This window comes from Scatophagus argus, chromosome 23 (assembly GCF_020382885.2).
Source record: "Scatophagus argus isolate fScaArg1 chromosome 23, fScaArg1.pri, whole genome shotgun sequence".
In the NCBI taxonomy this organism is placed as follows: Eukaryota; Metazoa; Chordata; class Actinopteri; family Scatophagidae; genus Scatophagus; species Scatophagus argus.
The window spans coordinates 9,354,035-9,369,973 of NC_058515.1; the positions used below are offsets into that span (position 1 = coordinate 9,354,035).

Genomic DNA, 15,939 nt, shown 5'->3' on the forward strand with positions numbered 1-15,939 from the left:
TCTGGATAAAAGCATCAGCTGAATACCTCAATCAAACACTAATGTGTCACACAGTTTGACACCAATCGCAACATGATGCTACATGATTGTTTACAGAAAGAAGAGTGAAGCAACAGTTTTGCACTCTGCTTGCCCTCTGAGTTCAGGCTCTGAAGCAGCACCGACACAGCAATGCTGCCTCGGTGCCAAAGCTCTGACCCGATTCACCAGCTCTTTGGCCCTCGCCAGAATCCCAAATGAAACACAATTTGTAACAGTCCAGCTATTTCTGTTTGAACCACTCACATGAAACAAATCCGGTGGCTCAGAGTGATGGTCAGATACAGATGGTGCATCACAGCGAACTGTTCGGTTAATTACTGCATCATGGACAGTCAGCTTTTGTGCCCTGAGCCTGAAAACATGCTGATATTTTTAAGACACAAAATAATGTCCAGTGTCCACAGTACATTTCAGCTGTCATATGGATCTAACATGACAGCAGCCTGAGGTTGAACTGACACTCAAAAGACTCTCAAACAACCCATCATGTGCCATCCAAGCCACCATTAACACGTTTGTCGACATGACTCATCAGCTGAGACGAATGATGTGCAAGAAAAGGCCACAATTCACAACCACTTCAGACTGTCAGCACATGTCTGAGTCAATTCTGCTGCATGCAAACAAAACCTGATTCATGTGCATTCCTAAAATGATTTCACTTTGACAATTAAATCTCTTTTTCACTAACTCAGCAAAGCCAGTCAATCACAAGATTAAATATTCACTTAATATTGCACTGAAAATGGTTCCCAGATGAACACCAGTTTTAGGCAAATTGCAAACAAAACACTGGATTGCATGTCTGTCGTCACCATCAACAGACTGTACAAGAACTGACAACAGTGCATTGATCAGAGGTGGGACCAAGTCATTGTCTTGCAAGCCACAAGTAAGTCTCAAGCGTTTGCACTCAAATCTCAAGTCCTAAACTTTGAGTTTCCTAAACAAGTCACAGTGTGCTCTTCAACCAAATGCAAAAGACAACAGAGACTCGACTTACCATTCTTCGTGCAACTTCAAATGTCCAACCTCGAGTTCACACCTATTCATAAAAAAAAGTGTTAGTTTCAGTAACATGGTGGCAAAACAGAAGAAGAAGAGAAAAGTAGGTTAGAAAGTAATGCAGGCAAAGAAGCTCAGCTAAACACCATCCACTTTACACCCACACTTTCCTGCTTGACCTCCCTCTATAAAGATGGCATCTAAAAAAGTTGTTTACTATTTTTTTTTCTTTACTATTACACAATACATCATCTGCAAAGTGACCTGTAATAGACAGATGAGGGAGCAGAGGTTAAGATATTAGCTTTTACTTTATGGGTCAAACTCCAAAAATATTAAATCCTACATGTCCAATATGTTATTGTAATTCTGCTAGGAATTAGTCTCTCAGATTGAAGGCACAGTCACATTATGTTTCCGCTCTATGAAAACTTGGCCCTGAAAATGATGTGAAGTGAAATTCCTGATACGAGTAAGAAACTGTTTTGTCCATCATTCAGGCTAGAGGTGAATGGGAAATACGTTTTCATGTACAAGAAAAGTAATGTGACCTTGCTTAAACTTGTTTGCACAGTCTTAGATGCACTCAATGTAACAAGCAAACTGACTTCAATTTGTGAAAACAGTGCCGTGAAAAAAAGTAATGTGACCTTGCTTAAACTTGTTTGCACAGTCTTAGATGCACTCAATGTAACAAGCAAACTGACTTCAATTTGTGAAAACAGTGCCGTGAAAGTTTTTAATAAAAGAGCTACACTATGCTCCAAAGCCAAGATATTACTGAGCCCTCATCAAATTTGGACAAACTGGCTGACAAGTTTTGCTCTTAGGTTCTTCTACTTCTACACATGCAGTAACTTTCTGCATATATACACCAGCAGGTCACTAAAGGTCTTGCTATTATCTCCTATTAAAGATGAAAGTTGGAAACTACAAAGCCAGAAGGTGATTTTCCAGGGAATTTTATCAACAGAACACAGTGCTTTTAAAACCAGGTGAGTGGTGAACTCAACTGGATTTGATCACTCGTCCGTTTGTTCTGAAATCAAACAACGCTTCATAAATATCTCTGTTTACTTGCCTTCAGATCCCCTGGTGTCCAAAAGAGGCAACTCAGAGAGACGGATGCTTTCAGCCATGTATTATTCACCACTTTAATTCCACAAACCCTACGGAAAGAAGAAAACAGAAGAGTTGGTGTTTATTTTATATCTCTTAAAACCACAAATAGATAGCTGCAAAATGTTCCTTGTTAAAGATTTAAAACCAGCCATCAAATAGTGAACCATTGCTAGTGTTGCCCTGAAAGGTTTATGGCCAATATTTGTGTTTCTTTTCGCCAGAAGTCCCTGAAGATTGATACCACTCTAATGTCAGTATGTTATGAACACAGCTGGAGCTGAGAGGCTATTAGCCTAGCTTAGCATAAAGATTGGAGGTAGGGGGAAACACATAACCCGACACTCTCAAAATATGCCATAGCAGCTTTGTTTAGTCCTAACATAAACAGTTTATGATTTTACAGGACGATTCTGCATCTTTTTCTTCAGTTTAATAATCCTGCTACTTACCTCTGGCTGATCGACTATTTCTCAAACCTGTGGAAATAGTCGTCAGTTGGCTTCGGGGAGAGCCAGGCTTTAGTTTCCCCCTGATTCAAAGTTTATATGCTAAGCTAGGCTAATCACTAGGTTCTAACTCCATACTAATGCACAGATATGTGAAACCTGTATAGGGAAAAAACATTTAAGTCTTTTTCTCAAAATGTTTTGCCATTTCCTTAACTGATTACACAGTTGATATGACTGATATTAAACTGAAAACAACAGTTTTCTCTTTGTTTTTTTCTCTCAGAACATTTATCATTCTGACATGGAGATAAAGTGAGAGAGAGAGAGAGAGACGAGCAGGTCAAAGTTGCATTTCAAACTCAATTGTGTTTAAACTCACTCATACCGAGAGACTTTCAAACCCATCCTGCAGACCGAAGCACTCTCCAAGAGATTTGAGATTTGGAGAGAAGTGGCTGAACAGATTGTTATGTCACCATTAGGGAGCTGTAATAAAGTCATATTTCTTTTGCATTTTGCATGACTGGAGGGCCCTCCACTCTCGCCTGTCTGCTCCTCTCACATCAGCCTCCCTTAAGTGGAGCAGTTCTGGGCTGCAGGTTTTGCCTCACTGCTGCCAGAGAGTGTCTGTGCCAGATAGCGTTGCATGATTACACTCAGCAGCGCACAATTTTGTAGACAGCGTTATAGCAGGAGAATAAAATATCTTAGGCCTCATTAAACGCCCACACATTCGGAAATTAGAAACCAGTTATTCATCATTGAAGGAGGGAACAGGGATATCAGCCCTTTTAGAACAGGTCATTTACAAGATACAAGGGGATGGGTCTCTTCATGAAAATGGCGTGTGGATAACAACCAGCAAATAGGCAAATTAAGCTTTAAAAATGTATATACCAACTATGAAAATGTATTGCTAGTGCTTGTTTAGCACTTCTGAATAGCTGCCAGCTGAAAAATGAGCACAACAGGTCCTATAGGTCTCCCCTCCTGATTGCTCCCTGGTGCCAAATTCATAAGCATTGCTCGCATGTGTCATAACTTTTTAGCAAAACTGGAAATGATTCTGATACTGATCATCTGTGACAATCAAGTGCATAATATTCATTGTATTTCCTCTGAGCTGCAAACCAGTAAAGCCACTCTGACAGATTTTTTTTTTTTTTTTTTTTTTTTTTTTTTGCCAGGAGCCGACACAAACTGAACAATAATGTTTTCTGCTGTATATGTGAATGTGCTGCAAAAGAGCACGCTGTCATGTTAATGTGGTCAAGTGTTATCCTGAGTGTGTGGCCCAAAGATTGCTCAGCTGCTCATGAATATTTCACCAGTAGATAAATTAATAAAAAATCTTCATTGTCTGCGATTAAATAAAAAGACAGTAGTCACGGTTGCATGGTAAATGTCCTGTCTGTCTGCTGTTTGAGGCTGAAAAGGAATTTATTTATCTCACAATAAGAGAAAGAAGCCATGGTATATTTTATTCCTTATGGATGTATGGAAAATCACTATTGATTTTCTTGCACCAATACCACAAAAAACTATAGTTCTGGACAGCTGGATGAGCAAAGAAAAATGCTTGAGAAACTGCTAAAGAGATTTTAATGTGACGATAAATAAATAAAATAATTTTCACTTTTTCGGTGAATTTGGATTAGATTTTCCCAAGGTCACATGTCACACAATATTCTCAATCTAATGGAGGAGTTTCTAGCACCAAACAAAAATGAATACTGTCCATGGAGCCCTAAGATGTGAGGCCCAACAAGGTCTGCTTTGGTGTTTTTGACATGGACGTTTATGTTAGTACTGACATATCTTTGTGGAGTAGTTGCCAGGGCTTTAGCGGAAACAATATACTGCATATAATTTAAAACATACGATTTTTAGTAATAAGAAACGTACTTATTGCAGTTATCAGGTTTAGAAGCTGTACCTAGCTCTTTCAATGGCTTGTTAGTTGTTATGTTGGATTTTATATTACAAAGAAACCATAACATGCTAACACTTGTTGTCTAATGATCATGAAAAGATTTATCTCCAAGCATACATAAGTACTAAGCCCCAGTGGTCAAACCTGGTCAGCAGTTTTAAGAGGTGGTCTGTATCTCCTGGAGTCAAAAGCATTTTTTGTTGTTTTTTTTTTAATGGCAATACAACGTGGAATCACCTCGTCACGTCCACTCAGACACAAATCAGCCTGCAATCAAAAGTAAGCTGTTACTATAAATTTTCTTTTTGATGGTTGAATTTAACTATCCAGTCTATACAAAGCAGAACTGATATGACCGAGTGAAAAAACTGAATTGAATATTTCTTATTTTCCCAGCTCATCACATACCACCGCTGTGTCGCACTCTCATGCGTCTCCCCCAGACAATCAAGGTAGTCTTGGTTTGTGGCCAAAGAGCAAAGGCTTCCTGCCACAAAGCCTTTCAAACATATGCTTAACATGAAACGGCACTTTGGTTAAGTTTAGACACAAAAACTGTGTGGTTAAGTTTAGGAAAAGATCAGTATTTCCTTTCCCACGGGGTGCAAACTTTGCCCTCATCTTACATTCGAGTAAATACACACTGAACTAATGGTCAGTAACGACTGGATTTCCTATGGACGACCCAGCAAACCCAACAAGAACACTGCATGTCACGGGCTCTTAGACCAGAACAAACATGAACGACCAGCAGTTTTCGCTGTTTAACTGCGGTGTGATTTCTGCTGAATAAAGGCAAAAAGAGAAAAAAAGAGGAAAAAGCACAAAGTTTGGTTAGATCCTGGATGGAGAGATATGAAGGATTGTAGCCTACAAAGGGGAATTGGGGGCGAGGTTGCAAAAACAAAGCGACTTCAAGTAAAGCTGTTTATTCGCCGGTATGTCCTTCTCAAGCGACACACAAGTGATGTCTGACCTCAAACCACAAACCTCAGACATGTTTGAAAGACATTTTATGAGAACGACTGGCAGTGACTGGATCTTTTTTCTTTTTCTTTTTACATATGACACACTGTATAATTTTTATCTGCCAACTGTCAACACCGACTGGAGCAGACCCAGGCCAACTTGGTCCCAGATTGTATATATAGTAGACTAAACAATCGATTACAAAAGGTTTTAAAAAGTTTAATGTTTCAGACATGAATAAGAACTAATGAAATGAATGAAAGCAGCAATATGTAAATGAGAACAAATCAAATACTAAGACCCTCCTGTTTGTAGTCTCGATTATCACCAATCTTGATGCAGACTCCTTAATGACTATAGTTAGTGATGAAATATGAGTAGAGTTTGGTGGATCAGGCCTCTATTCCCCTGCTCAGTGATCCCAGACGAGCTTGTCGAAGGATTGGATTACCAGTCCTGCACAAGTGGGCATAGCTGCTGCTTGGCTCGACCCGCTGCCGCTCTGGGTTTGATTTCAGCCAAAAGAGCCACAGGACACAACTTCCAAGGCATTAGCATTGTCGGCAGTCACCCAGAAAAAAATTCAGATCATGCTAGTTCGAAGTGACAGGGTGCTTAAACTACAGTACATGGGGGTGAGAAACAACCGCCTCATGCTAACTACAAACACATTATGTAAGGAACAGTGATGGGCACACAGCCTTTCATCTGCAGCTGTCTGTTTCTTACAGTATTTCCCAACACTATAGCGTTACATCTCCTGGGTATGGACATGCTAATGGCTTTAAGCAATGAGTTTATGATGTGGTTCTTGCAATTGGGATGATGTGATGAAACAGTTCAGGAGTCTTAACAATTGATCTTTAAACTTGTTGTCCAAGTGTTTTGGCTTATGTTAACTCAGGCAAAACAAAAGACAAGTAAACTCATCCTGGCTGTTTATCTTATACTGTCTGTACAATATGCCCGCTTCTCCGCAGGTTTACATTCACATTCGTCTGACGGAAACTGGCGGACTGAGAAAACCGGCCAGCAGTTTTATTTTGAAAGCCTTCAAAAGAATTGTAAAAAAGTTCACACTGCCCAAAAACAGTCTGCAGAGTCAACTGTAATGCAATCATGTAACGCAAGCTACAGTTATTTACATGCTGTTCTAAGATTGCATTCTTCCAGCTGATCACTTCTATTTAAGTTTTTCCTTCACTAGCTCTACAAAAGTTTGAATGTTGTTTTATCGTCACAACAATCACAAATCAAGCTCTTCTTTACTAGTTTTTTTTCCAAAGCTTTCAATTATAAGATACTGCCTTCTTCAATGGGATCAGTTTGTCAAGGAGATGATTCATGCATCATGATTTAATCCACGCATTCTGATTTCTTCCATATTGGAAAACCATGTCACACACTTCAAAGACCAGACCTATCTGAAATGTGAAGAATTAAATTCCATGTTTGGATTTTGCTCAGTTTGAGATGAAAGGAAAGACAGCGCAACAATAAAGCATTTTGAATTTTGAAAGTACGTCACGGTGCCTTTTGAAAGCAGTTATGTTGTGATTTCATTCGCTTTTTTTCTGGAGGTTTGGAGGCCCATCTAACGTTGTCATTTTTAAATGTTTGCAGACATTTTGAAACCATCTGCTAATAGGCACAACAACAAAATGGTTTTCCATGAATCTATTGTTTGGACTTTATGCCTTTTTTTTTGGTGTAAAGTCTGTACACTCCTACACCCACTTGAGTCCAACTGGAATGACTGGAATCTTATTTCTCCCCTGGACAGCCTTTCCGCAAAGTTTCATGTAAATCCATTCATAAGATTTTGAAACATCCTGTTTACGAGCAGACCCGGTTGAAAACAGAGGCCCTGACTGACTCCAAATGGTGAGAGTAATTTGGTGTAATTGCACCACGGGTGAAACCTTTGAAGACCCAGTTTGTGTTGTGACTGAAACAATGATGATTAGAGCCTGCTCACTTGTCAATTGCAATTAGAAGAGCGACCACATTTAAAAAGCAGATTTTTCAAGCACAGAAAAGTTATTATCTAGTACTTAAATATTATTTTTATAAATGCTTTCTTCTAAAACAGCACTGTGTTTGAATAATAATAAAATATTTAGACGTTTCAAATAGCCATAATTATCTAAATGACTGACCAAGAGCGACACAAAAGTCTATATTTACATTTTAGCTGTAGGGGAAAACTGTTTCGGTGACAAACAATATACAGCATGAGCTAACTTGAAGCTTGAAAGGCTACTGCTCTCACCACATGATATAGATTACCTTGGGAGAAATCTGGGCGCCCATTAACACGGCTGTTTGATCTCAATGGCACAAATTGATCCAAGGTGAAGAAATTGTGGTGTAATTATGATTGATGATGACAAGAAGGGGAAATGATTTGTGCCTTTAAACCCTCGGTGAGAAAGTTGTTCCTTAGTTAAAACCCCACAGTAGGTGCTTTCGGAAACTGTAATGAAATGTGCAGATTGAGCTGACGACGAGTAACAGCTATGAGATTAGAACGTAAAAAGGTCAGACTGTAGTATTTTTATTAAAACAGCAACTTTGGTTGGCACTGCATTTTAAAAGCATGTTTGTTAGTTGGGCTGAAGCTTTGCAAAACACTTTGCACACACCACAGTCCAGTTGATACTGGACTTTTTTCTGTTTTTGTGAACTTGAGGCTTCATTTCTGACCCTAAGAATAACCTGATGAATTTTTAAACCCTGTGTTTTTGTCCAATTTAATTAATAATTTAAAGAATTATGACCATGATACAAGCATGTTAGTGGCTCTGTTATGCTACAGAATGGTTTTAAGTCATATGCCAACATGCTTACAATGGCAATGTTAGCAGGTCTAATTTAATCATGTTATGAGGCTGATTGGACCCAGTTACAAAATATATTTGAGGCTGGTGGAAAGGTCATTCATTTTGCAGGCATTTTCCATGGTATCCAAGAATTATTGAAATATTTTATTTTGGAAGAAATTAAAGGGTTACTAATGCAAATACTCATATATCCATGATTTGCTGATGCTATAATCAGATCAGGTCAGGCTCTACAGCACACAGAGGGCAGTTTAAGCTACGTAAAGGAACCGGATACAACGTTTATGCAGGAAATTGACACTGTGGAGAACATTACATCCCATACACATCTGAAACACATGAATACATTTACATTTATGCCCAAGGCCAAACATTAGTGTGGACGAGAGCACATTTCATAAGAGATCCTGCTTGTTAACAGATGCATCAAACTTCACACACACCCCTAGCAGCTCTGTGACCAACCCTTTCATTGTTATGTTGATAAAAAGGGATAAAACTAGTCTGTTATACTGTCAAAATTGTCTTTATCCAGCTATCTGGCTGCACCAGCAGGAATATAATGTCAGCAGCCCAAATCTGTGGCATATTTAGAAGAGAAAAATGTCTGAGACAATAATAATACATGATTGCTTCATGTTTTCCCACAGAGACTCAAGTCTGCAACATTTTCCTGCAACAGCCTCAATTGAGCGGGAAGGAGGAAGGATTTTTATGATGGCGGGGCTTCTGTGACTCAGTATCTAGAATAACTCTCTAAATAAAAAATAAAAGCAATCTGCTTTCATTTCACTCAGTGCACCTTTTCCTTCCCTGTTGCCAGGGGGATGACCGAATGCATTTCATATGCAAGCATTGCGCTTCACTGCCTCCTGAGCACAGAACTGAATCGTGTTCCACTTTAAAGATGTTAATTTTACATTTTTAATGACCGGCTGATGGCTTAAGTAAGTGAGTACCACTTACAAGGAAAGATGTGGAAATCCTCTTCCGCACACCTCCAGTTCCTCATCCTGGAAAGAAATAATATCTCTGGTAAGAGAAGGATGGAGAAAATCGACTCAGAACTCGTCAGAAGTACATATTTATATTCAAAAGCATTTAAATGTTTATGTACTGAATGTTGAGGTCTAAAATCTACATTTTTATGGATGCAAACTATTTTTCATTTTATTGTTGCACACTCTACACATCATGTCGTAACTAGCTGCAGTGGAATCCAGTCAAGGAGATTCCTCAATTTCATGGCTGATTAGCCTGATGCCAGGATTATCCTCTTGTTATTTTAAGGCAGATAATACAAGATTATGACTTAATGGGATGTGTGAAATCAGATGGAAGACCGCGGGGGGCCTTGCTCAAAGAAATACGTGCAAAATACAGTTCAAATTCAGTCAAATTATGAATTGGTGAGGTGAAGTAGCATCCAAAAGGAGTATTTGACACATAAATCATTTATGTGCCCCACATTAAGAGTGCAGTTTCACAGCGAGTGAAAAATCACGCAGCTCTTGAGCTTGAGGTCATCTAAAATTTTTGTAAACACCTTCCCAATGTGGGGAAGAGAGGGTTCAACGTGTTTCAGATGTGAGCTAAGCGGTTTATAGCACAAACGCTTTTTTTTTTTCTTCTTTTTTTAAGGTAATTAGCTTGTGCTCAATGCTGTCATATCCATAAGTGCAGTTGCTTTTGAAAAAACAGGGCAAGAAAACAAGAGCCCAGGCCTCCCCAGGGTCAGTGCCCACCGCAGCCTGGATTATGGCACCAAAGGAATCCTGGGAAGCGTGTATTGATTTGGCCTGACACTTGCTGCCACATTTAGCTTAGCCGCTGCTGACTCGCAAAGGCTTCAAGCGGTTATCTGCCATATTCTCTACTATCTTTAAAGAGCACTGAGAAATTACCTCATGCCATAGAAGATTTATCATCACATAATTAGCTTGGTGCACCTAACGGCAGATCTCTGTTGACTTCTAATACAAGCTTAAAGTTCATGTGCATGGAACTATGCTTAATTAACTTGTTCGCATGAGCATGCTGTGACGAAACACTGGCCTTTATAAACTACATTTGTTTTACAAATTGTCTGACTGCTGTGCTGCGATGTCTGATATCTGCTAGATGTTACAGAGAACACTGACACAGTTAGTGCAGACAAAGAAACCAAGTCAACCTAATTCAAATCATTTAAATTAACTGTAAATATGTGTGAGACTGCATCAGCTTTTTCTGCCAGTGCTCATATTAATGCAAAATTGTAGTAATAGAACTAATAAATTGTACAATAAAAACATTTCAATTTAAGCCCCACTTACAGGTTTCTTAGACGATTTAAACTGCATCTCATGATCGTCCTCACAGTTATGATCCTAGAGCTCTTGTCCGGTTATGGGCAGCATCTTTTTTGTCTGGTCCTGGTGCATAACTCTGGTGCCTTCCTGACCAATTTTGATCTCATGTGACGTGAACTGGGCAAACTCCACCTGCTGAACAAAAACATGAGATGTATTTTAAAAAGTCTGAAAAAAAAAAAGTAAGAGGACCTTAAGATTAGAATTTTTTGCCAAACAAATTATACAAACCACCATGCTAATAATTATTAGCATATGCAGGACAAGTTTTTCCTGTTTTTCCAAGTTATATCTATTGCACACAAGTCTACTGTGTTGGCTGACTTGAATGCTAACATTGGCTTTTGGCTTTATCTTATCAATGTTTAATCACAGCCATATGTATGCAAACATGGATTGTTGTGCTTCCAGAGAATGCGTGATTAACAGCAGCATCAAGTGCTTGTCTATGAGCATATCCAATCAAGAAGCAGAAAACTGGATTTAACTCACTGCGTTACAGGAACAAACATCCATCTGGAGCCACACAGTACAACAGAAAATGTCACTAAAGATTTTTGTGTTGCACAGGCAGCCACTTTAAAGCTTTACACTCTTGCGTACGTGCTGTTCAATGAAATTTTGTTCAGTGTCATGAACAAATTTGACTCCTCACATACCCAGTGTTCACATTTCTACTCAGCTGTAAACATCTCCTCACCCAGTGGTGCTGCTCCGCATGATTCTGGGCAACTACTCTGCGCAAAGAGCAACTCTTGGCAAAAATTCGACTGGAATCATCCAACACTTTGCCCTTTGGAGCACCCATTGGCTTTAAATGGCCAAATGCCAACTTACTTTATTTATGTTATGGAACCTCTGCACCCTTTAGTCTGGCACTCTCTCCGAGCGATAAGTCTCACCCCTTTTCCTTTGCGTGTCAGCCAGATCCGATTTCTCTTTTTTATTGCAGCGTTTTCCATTTAATTTAATTCTCTGAGTAACAGTTGTAACATCATACGGCATCTTCTCCTTCTGCATCTCTGTCAGCTACAAATGCAGTTGTGGGACCACGCTGGATGAAATGGGCAAAGACAGCTTCACAATCGCCAGGGGTGTTATTCTAAGATCAGGCTGGAATCAGAAGTTTTGTCGGTTTCAGTTAACCAGGGCGCTGCTAAATGGCTTAAGCCAAGCATCAGTGCACCCTGCGAAGGCTCTGAGATATTGCTGCATGACAGCTAAAGTAGCTGGGTGCATCACGGACGTGTACTCAGCCTAAAGAGCCTTCGGGCTTTTTCTTCTTCATGACTGACTTTTAAGTGTTTTATCCCTGGGACACAGCAATAATGTGCATTAAGATCAAGAACACTTATTTCAATTGTGCTTTATGTTTTATTCTGGCCTTAAATTGGGAGTGTCTAGACTGTACACTGCTGAGAATAGCTCAGGAGAATCCCCTCCTGTGAGAGGGAAGTTGACTTTAACCACGCTAACATTAGCCTTCACTATTATTTCACTCCCAACAAGGAATTTTTTTTTTTTGCTTAGTTTAAAAAAGGCACAGGCAAAGAAAGCAAAAATGATTTCCTTCTACAAACATGTGTTGTTTGCACATTATAGAGAGGATACAGCTATCTAAATACTGTTAGGTATTTAGGTATTAATTCATTTGTGTCTGTGGTTTAAAGGCTGATGTTATTCTATATTCCTCTGATTCTTCTTTCAACAAATCCCTCAAAAAGGTGAATTTGTCTACCAGCTGGATGGTGTAGCTCAATGATGTGTTTTGGGCCAAAACTGGAGGTCAATCATGGAACAGAGAAATAAGGTTTGGCTGCACAGAAAATATTTGTTAGTAGGATCAATTCATTGTTGTTGATCTTTTTATCGTGTTTGTACAGAATATCACCAAACTTAACAATCTATCTATTATCTTAACAAAGTCTCAACACAAAAAGTGTCTTACAGTTTTAAAGATAATATATGACAACACATTGCTAAACCTATGCAATATAACTTAAATTATGATCCTGGGGAAACCACCAAACGGTTGTGAATTTAGGAGCAATGAGCTGAGTACCTGGTTCTGTAAATATTATCATATATATAATAACATGAGTGACTTCAAAAAAAAAAAAATCACTACTCTACTACTTCTAGAGTAGTTCTAGTCAAGCTCCTCCATTTACCTTGTGCATTGCATTGTGGGAAAATGGTATACATTAACAGCACTTTTAAAGCTGCTTTGTTTTGTTATTTTGTCACTCAAACTCATGGATTTAGAGCGTAGTGTGAATTGAAGACACAGTGACACTGAGCTGCTTTGCATACAAATAAAAAGGAAGCAAACAACAAATACTCCAGTACATCAAACTACATATAAACTGAAATATCAGCCTCACACTTTACTGTCCGCTCAAAAATAAATGCTTCTGCAGATAAAACGAGTGCACAAAGGTGCTGCCCTTATACAAGGCCTCACACACTCCTACACTTAGACACAAACAATGACGACTGGTTGAGACAATCAAGGAAGCCATTTTAACTTTCCTAGTATCTTATGAATCCCAGATTTACAAAGCAGCAAGAGAACATCCCCAGTTAGTAAGTCCATGAGTATTGAACATTGTACAGGTAAATATTCTAAAAATGACAAGCCATAACAGCAGCTGCTTGTTGCTTCATCGCTGAGAAAATGCAGTAACAAGAAACACACACATACAAGGTCATCTCAAAGTCTGAGTTCAAGGCCCTGAGCCGAGAAAAGACACCAGATATGAAAGCAGTGTAATGCAACACCTGATAATGTGCCAAAATATTCCTACTCTATGACACAATGAATTTAACTCCATGTTGCAAAGTATGCATATTAATATTCATGTGCTGGAAAAAGTCCAGGTACTGTCAGTACCTAAACACACACACTCAAACTTGATCAATCCCACAGCCTGGGAATCTTCTCAGCACATTTTTCAATGCTTACTCCACTGGCTAGCACTGATAAAGCTAATTTAGACCTGCCTGGTCTTCACAGCAAACCAGACCAAAGTTATCTGTACCAAACAATTCCACAAAATGACTGACCCACTACAGACATGTGTGCTTAATAGCAGGCTTTAAAAAAAACAAGCAAACTTAATGAAGTGAAATTTCCAAATTAGAAAGATAAGACCACACAGCTTACCTGTGGTGTTAGGAGACATGTTCAGGCTATCCAGTTCTTTGAGTGAAAGAGGTTTAAAGATGCCAAAAAAGTATTTAACTTCCTGTAAGCTGTGACTTCCTGGACAGTGTCATGCCCAGGTGGGCATTAATGGGAATTGCAGCCAAACAAGCCACCATCTAAGTGTTAACAAATTATTCTCATCTAACCTTCTCATCAATCAAACAAGCTTTATCTCCTTTAACTAAGATTACTAAAAAAAAAAATAACTTGTCTTGTCCTGCTTTAATATGCAGTTTGAAAGCAATACAGAACACTGAGTAAAAATATCATCTCGTGGGGTCTTTGTTCACTGTGGTTTTGAATATGGTTACATCTAAAATATAGAAAGGTGTGAAAATGAAATTACATTAAAGCAATGATGAATTATTCTTTTTGTTGTTGTTGTTTTGTTTTGTTTTTTTTGTCCAGAGTCAGTGGTTCTAAAGTTTCAGTGGCTGTCAGTGTGCATCTCTGTTTTCTGAACTTACTGTTTTTCTGTTCACTCCAAGGGAATTAGATAAGACAAGACGGTGAATTCAGATGTGGCAATAAATCAGTGTAGGGGCTCAGATTAACCACAGCTAATAAATCATCTTGTCAAGGTTGAATACAAATCCCGATACAACTGATCCTTGTGGTCTTTGCTTAAACATATGTTGTATTTGTAGAAAACAAGTTAAGAGACATTTTTCTGGCTCTGATGGCAAGTCAATTTTAGACTTTGCAAAGAAGACATTACAACTCCATATTCTGCATGATAAAGAAGAGCTGATAACCTTTAGTGAATAATTTACACTAAAAGACTAAGACTCCTCCACACAGCCTCCATTGATTGATTTGGGCTACAAAATGCTGTCTGGAGACGCCAACAGTGCTAGGAACTGAAATTTGTGTTTATTTCAATTATCTAATCATCTGTGTCAACTGCAAAGCTTTAATTATTAGTACCATGTCACTAGCATGTTGCTGTATGGATGCCAATGTCAGTGGTTTGGTCAGCCAACCATTTCATAATAGTAGGAAGAGTATATCTTGATATTATTACATATTGTCCCCAGAGGATGAATCATTTGGTGATGCTTTGACATGTCTTGGATTTCTTGGATGGATTTGAGTGAAATGTGGTACAGATATTCATTAATGTCTGGATGTCTAGATGAATTTTAATAACTTTAATGATCTACCAATTTTCCATTAAAGTCACCATCAGGTCAGATTTGTAGTCTCACAGAGCTGCTAGTATGGCTGTAGACTCTTTTAACATGCTAAATCTTTCAAAAGCTGAGGGTCCATGCTGCCCCTGTTCCAGCTCCCAAAGGCCCATGACCTGACAAGGACTGACTTCAGATCTCAGTATAAGAGAGTACCAGTGCGTTGCAGGGACAAACCAAAACAAATGAACACAATCAAACTCGGGAAGAACATGTCAACAAACAAGATTCTTCGTCCGAGCCTGCAGGTCAAGTTAAAGCCTGTGTGGCCTTGTTGTACAGCGACCTCTGACCGTCACGCTGAAGGAGAAACCCCAAATATACCAACAGAAAAAACACAACAAAGAAACTCTCCAATCCTCAAAGCGCCTCTCAAGTTCATGAACATTTGTAGTCAATCAACCCAGACGCAGCGTCTTATTTTCTAAAGGAAGTGACTTTTCGCAAACGGGCAGCTGTATTTTCTATTGTCATATTCTGTTGTGGTTAGGAATCCCAGCACTATTAAAGTGGAATCACCTTAACCCAGTTGGACCTGCTATTGTCATAGCTGAGGGGGTTTCTACAAGAACAAGGTTTTGTACACTCACGCTCGGCTGGTTGTATTATCTCTGCTTCACGTGTTCCCTCCCAAGTTTGTTCAGGGTCCGTAACAATGAAAGTAGCTTATTATCACCCACCAGAGGAGTTGTCTGCACATGTACGATTCAGTAATTGCTGCCGCTTAACAAGCAGACTGAATTGGACTTGACATTGAGCCATTATTAGGAAATGAAATGCTGTTTTTGCAATTACGGGAGTTTGGCAGGGCCCAGAGAATCTCCCCT

General features: G+C 39.1%; 2 long non-coding RNA genes across 3 annotated transcripts in view; both read right to left on the minus strand.

Annotated features, from left to right (window-relative positions):
• Positions 1-1,089, minus strand: part of LOC124054808 — a 78,000-nt gene extending 76,911 nt beyond the window's left edge. Inside the window, exon 1 of the long non-coding RNA XR_006842485.1 lies at positions 1,046-1,089. This is a non-coding gene — a long non-coding RNA (uncharacterized LOC124054808). The remainder of the gene's footprint in view (positions 1-1,045) is intronic.
• A 1,038-nt stretch (positions 1,090-2,127) lies between these two features.
• Positions 2,128-14,050, minus strand: LOC124054807. 2 transcript variants are annotated; one of them, XR_006842484.1, is made up of 4 exons: positions 13,881-14,050; positions 10,679-10,846; positions 9,330-9,376; positions 2,128-2,216 (listed from the first exon to the last, which is right to left on the minus strand). It is a non-coding gene; the product is annotated as an uncharacterized LOC124054807 (long non-coding RNA). The 2 variants fall into 2 exon arrangements; XR_006842483.1 differs by having other exon boundaries at positions 10,679-10,849.
• Between the last annotated feature and the right edge of the window lie 1,889 nt (positions 14,051-15,939).